Below are 11,527 nucleotides of genomic sequence, written 5' to 3' on the forward strand. Positions count from 1 at the left end.
TAGGATAGGAGTGATATGGCTAGTGTAAGTGATGTAATCCTCATTGTGTTTGCTGTATGTGGATGTCTGAGTATGCGTATGTTGTTTTTTACAACTAAGGTTGTATAAGAAGAAATAGAAACCGGAAGTTGTTCAAGTGAACGATGTGCAAGATGGCGGGAGATATAAGATGGGGTTCAATCGAGTTAAAATAAGGAATGGTGATTTGGAAGAAGTATAAGGCTATAAGAGGGAAACGGAATATGTTTGAAAAAGAAGTGTATGTATGGCGAAGTACGAGGGATGGTTATGGGTAGCCAAGACAGTCAGAAAAAGTTGTGAAAATAGCGAAAAATTTACCGTGCTCGTAGAACAGACGTCAGGGTGGTCACGGCATGCGAGCAGCTATCGTGATTTTTTTCGTGTTTTTTTTTCCTTATGATTAAAAAGGCGATCGATTTGAAGACATAAGACTATCTCTAGTCCAAAAGTTTTCGGCAATAGCATTCATTTTTTTATATTTGAGTTGAAATGCATCAAATCGGATCTGCTCTCGGACCATCGACTGTGCATTGTACAACGTTAGGCCCTACGTGTACTGTACCTGCAGGTAATCGTGATTTTTCATGCAACTGTGGCCAAGTGGACTATTCCCACTATTAATTAGTTAATTTGTATTTTATTAATTTGATTGTATTGTATATTGATACATGGGTTTGTATATTGTTTTAATTTCGTTTGTTTTAAAGTAATTTCTTTCAGGTCAATGTAATGTGATGTCTCACTGAATTATGTATCACAGAGTGTGGTAAGTGCTCTGTGATTTACATGTATAATGTATATATGTAGAGTGAGCTCACCACTCTGCCTGGTAAGCTATAAATAGATTTTACCTGGGTATGTATGAAGTATGTATGGTCATGTGACTTGTCTTTGTGAATGTCCACTATTAAATGTACTGTCCATGTCCTGGGTGCATGTAGAGTAAAGTCCAGTGTTTGACCTTGACCTGACCTATCTTGACCTGTTGTTTTATTGGTTAATATATTTTTGGAGGGAAAGTCTTTGTCCCAAAATTAGACAGTAGCTTGAGATCTGGGGAAGGAGCAACATCTCCCCTTTTTGGAGATATATATGAATGATACGCGCCAATAAGCTACAAACCCAAATGTAAGTCTAATACTTTTTATATTATCTTTTTACATATTATTTTGGTATCTAAAGTATGGTAATTAAGAAATGTAGATTGATTCAATTAATTATTGAGTAAGTGTATACATTTTGTATAGAGTGGAATTCGAAATAGATTGTAAACTTAAATTTGTTATATCTCTTAAATCCAGTATGAATTTAGTAACTGTGTAATTTGTGTATGTGGTTTAAAAAGTAATTGTGTATGGATACTTGATTACTATTGATTATAATTTATAAATCTTTCAGTGGAATCATGTAGATGTCTGCTATTGTGCTGTATACATTATAAGCATAAAGCAACCCTTTACCCATAGTTGAGGTAAGCAACATACACATTATAGTTAGAAAATGCTTTGTATATTAATCTGATAAAGTAAGATATTATTGAATTTGCGATAATATGTAACCCACTGTAATTGGTATATTTATGTGTATATTGGAATAATATCTATTTTCCATATTGTACTAGTTTTAATGGTGTTAAGTGTGCAAGTGGATTATTTCCCCTTGTTCGTAACAAGTGGGTTACTTCCCCTTGTTACCTGACAAGCGGATTACCTCCCTTGTGTATATTGTACTCTTTATGTATATTTATAATGTATAGGGTAAATATTTCTTTTTATCTATCATGCTAATGCATGGTTGTATGGTAATGGTTACAACCTTTACTGATAGGAAATTATAGAGTTTTACTTATGTATTTGTATCTATATAACTGTGATATTCGATAGGGATAACTTGTCTAGTGTACACGTTTAAGTATTGTATGTTAGTTATGGTAGCAATCCTAATGTACTTTTATTTATATGTTTACAGGGTTCTATCTACATGTCTATCTATCTATATCTATATCAATAAGCAGATACATGTACGTACATCCATTGTTGTATATGGACCAACTGAACCCACATGCAGGCAGTACAATATTTATGGTGAATAAATACCAGTGAACCCGACCCGGTTGTCCCTGAGTTTTAATTGCTAAGATCCAGTTCGCAACCCGGTTACAAATTGGCGCCCATGTAGGGACCTGCATGGAACACGAGAGGAATTCAGTTGGAGTTTTCAAGTTACCATATATTCCTGATGGCAAAGTTGATGTGAATTGTGCAGTGCCTATATAGTCCAGTGTTTGGATATATAGTTAGTGTGTTGGACATACATATATTCTATTTGGAATATACCTTGAATTCTATATGGAGGTGAACCCGATGCCGGATGATGTCCACTCGCTTTGTGATACAGCATACGGTAGGTGATGTTGATCAAGACTGAACTTTACATTATTACTGTAATGATAGACCACCGCAGTGAGGTGACCATGGAACTTTGTAAAGAATTACTCTGTTGATTAACCATGATTGCTGATGTGACCTTGACCCCCGAACTTTCAGTTCACATGTATCCTTATGCATATACATTATAATTACATGTGATTCAGTTGGAGGATCCAGAAGTGCCTGATTTGTGAAAAGAGCATTTATTATAAAGTTAACCAGCTGTGATTGAACATTTTAATAGGAAATTTATTCTTTAATATTGATTTACATATTTATTTGATAATTCTTTGGTCAACTTGATTTTTTTTTGCTACTAGTATTTATATATCATGTAAACTTTGATGAAATACCTTTTTTTTTCTAATTTCATTTTGATTACACTTGACTAATTTGAACTTTTTTTGTTGTCAATTAGACTTCGGGTTTGTTGGCAGACAGTAAGTGATACTTTCTTCGCTAAATTATTTTTTTTATTATTTCTCTTAGTTTTTTTCCTTTGCTATAAATTATAGTGGTACTTGTTTTTTTGGGAACGTCTTTTGGATAGGATTTATAGGTTTTTTTCCTGACAACACCTGACTACAACAGAGACACAGTCCTGTGTACATTACATGTATTGTTATGTGTGAGAAACGGGTGTTGTGGTGTTACATGTTCAGTGTTCTGTGTTTGTACTTGTGTTCTTTTGCAGGTTAGGTAGTACAGGTATATGCGTGTTATTCTATCACTTGATATATATGTGCTGAGTTGTCTTCCTTTATTTCATCTTCGTTGCAGGTGTTAGACACATATTTATTTCACTGCCTTGTTACACGAATGTTTATTTTGGTGGAAATTGTGTACATTTGCTTATATTCCAGCCAATTCTGTCATTGCGCGCAGCATTTTTGATCTATTCAGACTTTGATTTTCAGTGCGTATGACTTGGGTTCATTTTGTATTGTTTTATATTATATCTCTATTATTGGCATTTGTCCTTCTATACCCCTCAAATTTACTAAAGATGTCAGATTCCGAGAATCGAGCAGTGGAGGAACAGCAACAGCAAGAGATGGAGTCGAGTGATGAGGGAGCAGCACTGTTAGATGCCTTCTCCAAATTAGGAGTGAAGCCCAAGTTTGAGTCGCCTGCTGACCTGGAACTGTGGATGTTGAATTTGCAAGGAGCAAAATGGAATCGGCAAACCAGCAACAGACTAGTCAGCCTCGGGTAGAACCCATACAGAAGCCTACTCAGACTATAACAGTTCACCAACAGATGCCTAGGCTGTCTACGTTCTCCGGGGAGAAAGGTAAGGCGGATACCACATATGAACAGTGGCGGTATGAGGTAGATGGGTACTTAAGGGATCAACAGCACTCGCGCCCCACTATCCTCCAGGCTGTAAGGAGATCGTTAAAGGGTGAGGCAGGACAGGTGGCTATGACTGTGGGATATGATGCCACATTGGCAGAGGTTTTGGATAAGCTGGATGGCATATATAAGGCAGATGAGCAAGGAGACGACCTTATGCAGGAGGTATATACAGCGCATCAGAGAGATGATGAAGATGCTACGAGATGGGGATGCAGACTGGAGAAGCTATTCACCAAGGCCATACGAGAAGGGGAGTACATCTTACCATCAAAGGCAAGTATGCTTTTAAGGAGGATATTTTGGAAGGGTCTCAGGAAGCCACTAAGACTACTTACAGCCCACAAGTATGACAGCATTCAGGATTTTGATGAGCTGAGGGCAGCGGTACGTAAAGTAGAGAAGGAAGAAATGGAACCGGAGGCTACCTCCAAGAAAGCTGTATCCAAGATGGCCAGTACATCTGCAGACACCCCGGAACATGCTTCATCTGAGATGCAAGAGTTAAAGGCAATGATCAATCAGCTCAGCACTGAAGTGTCCAAGGTGAGAGCCTGGCAAGACAAAAAGGATGGAAGGGAAACGGGGAAGAGTAAGAGGACAGACCAGCCACCTACTCAGCGACGAGAGGAAAGGACTTGCTGGAGATGTGGACAGGTGGGTCACCTGAAACTTAATTGTCGTGTCCGATTGGATCACCAACGGAAACCTTTAAACTTCAACGCACCTGCAGGTTCGGGCAAGCTGTAGGTGTTTGTAAAAGTAGCCCAGCCAGTGGAACTTCTGGGGACACAGAAGGTCTTGTGGGACAACCCAATGAGACGACATTATTAGTGGAAGGAGTGGAAACAAGAGCCCTTTTGGACACAGGATCTACAGTGTCAACATTGAGCCACAGTTTTTACGAGACAAATTTTAAGGACCAGCCTATACAGTCATTGAAAGATGTCCTACACGTGGAGTGTGCGGATGGAGAGGCCTTGCCTTATTATGGCTACATCGAAGCTAACATCACCCCATCTGTCACAGGATGCCACAACAATGACTATCGATGTTTGTTCCTAGTGGTACCCGATAGCGGATACAACTCGTCAGTACCCATATTATTGGGAACCAACGTTCTGAACATTATCATGGAGGAACTCCTTGAAACGAAGGGACAACGATTTCTTCAGACAGCTAGTCTTAGGACTCCTTGGTACTTAGCGTTCCGTTGCATGCTTCTGAGGGATAGACAGTTAGAGCGTCACAGTAACCGGCTAGCACTTGTGAGGTCTGCAGAGTCCAAGCGCATCACAGTCATGCCTAACACCACGATAACCATACAGGGTTTTATGGACAAGAAGCTCCCTTACTTGCCGGTCTGCGCTATACTACAACCTACACCAGAAGCCGTTATTACTGAGGACTTGGACATCACACCCGCCCTCGTGCCATACAATCGAGACGCCAAAGGACTTATACCGGTACAGATATCCAACGTCAGTACTCGAACAGTGACCATATCTCCCAAGGCGTTACTATGTGAGCTGCAACCAGTGACCGTAGAGACGATCCAGACCACGTCAGAAGAACATAGGGACTTGAGATATCTAGAGGACATACCAGTTGGTATTAGCACAGAGGACCTAACAGCGGAGCAGTTGATGAAGGGGAAGGATCTCATCTGTAAGTTTGATGACGTCTTTTCTAAAGATGATCTGGATATTGGCCATTCCCGGCTAGTCAAACACCGGATAGAGGTAACGGATGGTATACCTTTCAGACAGCGACACCGAAGGATACCACCATCCATGATTGATGAGGTTCGCAGTCATCTTCAGCAGCTGTTAGCAGCAGGTATTATACGGAAATCCCACTCACCATGGACGTCCAATGTAGTCCTATGCCGCAAGAAAGATGGGAAGCTTAGGATGTGTGTAGACTACAGACAATTGAACCAGAGAACCATAAAGGACGCCTACGCACTTCCAAGAATTGAAGATATCCTGGACTCATTAGCTGGAAATAAATACTTCACCGTGCTTGATATGAAGTCCGGATACCACCAGTTGGAAATAGATGAGGATCATAAGGCGAGAACAGCATTTACCGTTGGAGCGCTTGGGTTTTATGAATTTAACCGACTGCCCTTTGGACTGGCTAACGCACCAGCGACGTATCAGCGCCTTATGGAAGAATGCCTGGGAGACCTTCATTTAACGTATTGTTTCATTTATCTGGATGACTTTATCATCTTTTCCGACACTTACGAGGAACATCTACTGAGGGTGGAGAAAGTACTGCAGCGGATTCGGGAGTCAAACTTGAAGCTTTCTCCGAAGAAATGTGCTTTCTTCATGCCGAGGGTCAAGTATGTCGGACATATTGTCTCAGCAGATGGAGTAGAGCCGGACCCCGACAAAGTGGAGAAGGTAAAGACATGGCCACGCCCTAGTACTCCAGAGGAAGTGAGGCAGTTTCTCGGATTCATAGGATATTACCGGAAATTTATAAAGGATTTTTCCAAGATAGCCCGACCCCTGACCGATTTAATGCCTACACCTAGGAAGACGAATGGTAAAGGGAAATTGAAGGCATTGCCACCCCGAGAATGGAAATGGGAAGTTGAGCAAGAGGATGCCTTCACAGCACTCAAGGATGCATTGATTTCTCCGCCCATTCTCGGATACCCGGACTTTAAGAAGCCTTTCGAAGTACATACTGATGCTTCCCTTAAAGGCCTAGGAGCTGTCCTTTATCAGGAACAGGAAGGAAGAAAAACGGGTTATCGCATACGCCAGCAGGGGTTTGAGTAAATCTGAGAGGAACTATCCGGCACACAAGCTAGAGTTTCTGGCTCTTAAATGGGCACTTTGCGAGAAGTTTCACGACTACCTATATGGACAGAACTTCACAGTGATGACAGACAACAATCCATTAACGTACATATTAACAACGGCGAAACTCGATGCCACAGGGCATAGATGGGTAGCGGCCCTCTCTTCATACAACTTCAATATAGTATATCGACCAGGGGTCAGCAATGCAGATGCAGACGGTCTCTCTCGACTACCACAGACCATATCAACGGACACTGTGAGGGCCATTTGTGGAGTCATGCAGCCTAATCCCTACGTGGAGAGTCTATGTTTGTCACACACAACACCAGACCCTGATGAAGAAAAGGATGTACCATCCATGAGTTTCGCTAAGATGTCAACGACAGAGCTGAGGATCATACAGTTAGAGGACCCAGTCCTCAGTTCATGGATCCCTCATGTTGAAGCGGGAGTAAAACCCAGATGGAAAGATGTCCCGAAAGCAGAAGCCGCTCTTTACAAGACCTTCGGGAAACTGAAGATGAGAGAAGGGATGCTTTATAAGGAGGTGGTTGGCGATGATGGACCGTCATATAAGCTGGTTATCCCCAAAAAGCTGAAGATGGAGGTATTACAAGGGCTTCATGATACCATGGGACACCCTGCTAGAGACCGGACCATCTCCTTAGTGAGAGACAGGTTCTATTGGCCCAACATGTATCAGGAAATAGAGGAATATGTCAGTAATTGTCATCGGTGCCTCAAAAGGAAAGCACATACCAAACAAGTGGCCCCTCTAGTGAACATCAAGACCACTCAACCGCTGGAGCTGGTCTGTGTTGACTTCACTACTCTAGAGACATCCAAGGGAGGGTACCAGCACATTTTGGTTATAACGGACCATTTCACCAAGTACGCCCAAGCAATACCAACCAAGAACATGACGGCAAAGACAACAGCGGATGCTATCTTCAATGATTTTATCATACACTATGGAATGCCGAAACGGATCCACAGTGATCAAGGGGCAAACTTTGAAGGAAAGCTGATTCATGAGCTCTGCCAACTCACAGGAATCGATAAGTCAAGGACCACCCCATATCACCCAATGGGTAACGGCCAATGTGAACGTTTTAACCGAACTCTTTTTGATATGCTTGGAACCCTCAATAACAAGGAGAAAGCCAATTGGAGGAAGTTTGTCGGACCCATAGTACATTCCTACAATTGTACTCGTCACGAAACTACCAACCAATCTCCATTCTTTCTGATGTTTGGGAGGGAACCGAGACTACCAATCGACCTGGCCTTCGGGGTGGACACTAACCAACAATCTCAGTCAGTATCTGACTACGGAAGAAGTCTTCGGGAACGGTTAAGAGAAGCTTACAGGATAGCCTCTGAACATACACAGAAATCCCAAGAAAAACAGAAAAAGTACTATGACAGAAAGACAAGAGGTGCGGTAATACAGGAAGGTGACCGGGTACTGGTGAAACGGGTAGCATGGGATGGAAAGCATAAGATTGCAAACCGTTGGGAGGACGAGGTTTATATTATCCTCACGCAACCCAACCAGGATATACCTGTATATGAGGTTCAACAGGAGAATGGAGAAGGCCGGATCAGGACTCTTCATAGAAATCTCCTGTTACCTATTGGTTCCCTTCCGCCTCGAATAACAGAGGAGCCGAGTGCACCAAAACCACTGCCTAGAAAGATGCCAAGACGGAATTGCCCTCCAAGAAAACAACCAGAAATCCAGAACGCTGACAGCGAGTCTGAAGATGACATGGTGGTTGCTGTGAATACAGAACTGGAGGCGCAGAGGGAATGGTCCTCACCAGAGCCTTCTGTTGATGAAACAACGGAAAGTGACCAGGAAGCCCAAGATGAGGATCATGATTCCAGGATCGGCATCACGGATGGTCAGGACGCTGCAGAGTCTGAATCCGAGAGCGAGGCAAATGGGGCAGTGGAGTCCCCAGTTCCAGCCAGGAGGTCAAATCGCGACAGACAACCTCCAATATGGCAAAGAACAGGAGAATTTGTTATGTCACAGAAAAGTATTATAAAGTCTGAGCCCGATTGGTTGACCCGTGCCAACTTTATACGAACATTAGCACGGGATGGCACATTCGACACAGCATCTGACAGAGTGGCTGATGCGTTGATATGCGTCATTACAGGAGCAAAACAAGAATCTACAGAGGAAAATGGATAAAAACGAGGACGTTTTTCTAAAGAAGGAGGTGTATGTGGCCAAGTGGACTATTCCACTATTAATTAGTTAATTTGTATTTTATTAATTTGATTGTATTGTATATTGATACATGGGTTGTATATTGTTTTAATTTCGTTTGTTTTAAAGTAATTTCTTTCAGGTCAATGTAATGTGATGTCTCACTGAATTATGTATCACAGAGTGTGGTAAGTGCTCTGTGATATACAAGTAATGTATATATGTAGAGTGAGCTCACTCACTCTGCCTGGTGAGCTATAAATAGATTTTACCTGGGTATGTATGAAGTATGTATGGTCATGTGACTTGTCTTTGTGAATGTCCACTATTAAATGTACTGTCCATGTCCTGGGTGCATGTAGAGTAAAGTCCAGTGTTTGACCTTGACCTGACCTATCTGACCTGTTGTTTTATTGGTTAATATATTTTTGGAGGGAAAGTCTTTGTCCAAAAATTAGACAGTAGCTTGAGATCTGGGGAAGGAGCAACATCTCCCCTTTTTGGAGATATATATCATGATACGCGCCAATAAGCTACAAACCCAAATGTAAGTCTAATACTTTTTATATTATCTTTTTACATATTATTTTGGTATCTAAAGTATGGTAATTAAGAAATGTAGATTGATTCAATTAATTATTGAGTAAGTGTATACATTTTGTATAGAGTGGAATTCGAAATAGATTGTAACTTAAATTTGTTATATCTCTAAATCCAGTATGAATTTAGTAACTGTGTAATTTGTGTATGTGTTTTAAAAGTAATTGTGTATGGTTTTATACTTGTTACTGATTGATTTATTTATAAATCTTTCAGTGGAATCATGTAGATGTCTGCTATTGTGCTGTATACATTATAAGCATAAGCAACCCTTTACCCATAGTTGAGGTAAGCAACATACACATTATAGTTAGAAATGCTTTGTATATTAATCTGATAAAAGTAAGATATTATTGAATTTGCTATAATATGTAAACCCACTGTAATTGGTATATTTATGTGTATATTGGAATAATATCTATTTTCCATATTGTACTAGTTTTAATGGTGTTAAGTGTGCAAGTGGATTATTTCCCCTTTTCGTAACAAGTGGGTTACTTCCCCTTGTTACCTGACAAGCGGATTACCTCCCCTTGTGTATATTGTACTCTTTATGTATATTTATAATGTTATAGGGTAAATATTTCTTTTTATCTATCATGCTAATGCATGGTTGTATGGGAATGGTTACAACCTTTACTGATAGGAAAATTATAAGTTTTACTTATGTATTTGTATCTATATAACTGTGATATTTCGATAGGGATCACTTGTCTAGTGTACACGTTTAGTATTGTATGTTAGTTATGGTTAGCAATCCTAATGTACTTTTAATTTATATGTTTCAGGGTTCTATCTACATGTCTATCTATCTATATCTATATCAATAAGCAGATACCTGTGCGTACATCCATTGTTGTATATGGACCAACTGAACCCACATGCAGGCAGTACAATATTTATGGTGAATAAATACCAGTGAACCCGACCCGGTTGTCCCTGAGTTTTAATTGCTAAGATCCAGTTCGCAACCCGGTTACACAACACAACTAGAATTTTACGATGCATACGCAGTAGAAAGATATAATCTAAAAAAGATTGTATTGTACAATTTCTCATTGCATTTTGCATGTTTTTATAACTTTGATATTTCAATGGTATAAAATAAAAACTGTCGTTTCTCCGTATCACGTAACACGAGCCTGTGCTGTCGTCTCGCGGCGAAATCTAGTCTCATTCCTCTCAGGGATGTCTTCACCGACGTTCGAGCATATCAGAAAAAAAATCAATAAAATAACAAAGATTTATCTTCGTATACCATGTATCATTAAATGAACAACAAAAATCTTTGTGATTTTGTGATCAATGTGTGTTTATTATCATTTTTTCACTTTTCTTCATGCTTTTGGAAACAACAGCTACATGCACATTACATTTACAAATTTTTTATTTTTCCTATTAGGAAATACTCAATCATACATCATCAAAAAATAACAATGTTATCTGATTCTTTTTATGATATGGAAAAAAAATCACCGTATATAAAAAAAGCAGAAATCTGGCTGCTTAGTTCTTCTGATCTTTCGATTCTCACCACCGGCGGCAATTTTTTTTTCGTTTTTTTTTTTTTTTGTTTTTAATATATCATGCAAACATTGCCTATAAAAACATGTAGCTCTCATTACTACAGAATACATAAATTATATATCTGAGGATTTACATCGGATATATACACGGTCAGCTATCTTACAGTACCATTTTATTTTGGTGTTGACAACGGAAAAAACGAGATGATTCCTGTCTCCTGGACATTAAAACAAATCACTTTATTTCACCTAGGCAAATAATAATTTGAAAATTCCATATTACCGCCTGCAAGGAGACGTCCTAGGCCTATCGCTACCCTAACCACAAAGTTCCACTACGATCGTTGGTCTTGATACATATGTAATATATATGTAACTTTTCATCGGATAATTTGATCCAAGATATATCAGTCTTCGACATTGTATAATTAGGAATTATGAATATTGTGGAAGGACGGAGGTGTACAAGATAAAATTGAACCAATCTTCTAACAGCTATTCCGGGATCCGTAAAATGTAATATTGGATTTCACCCCAGCCCAAGCACAGAGC

Source organism: Argopecten irradians, chromosome 15 (assembly GCF_041381155.1).
Source record: "Argopecten irradians isolate NY chromosome 15, Ai_NY, whole genome shotgun sequence".
Classification (NCBI taxonomy): Eukaryota; Metazoa; Mollusca; class Bivalvia; order Pectinida; family Pectinidae; genus Argopecten; species Argopecten irradians.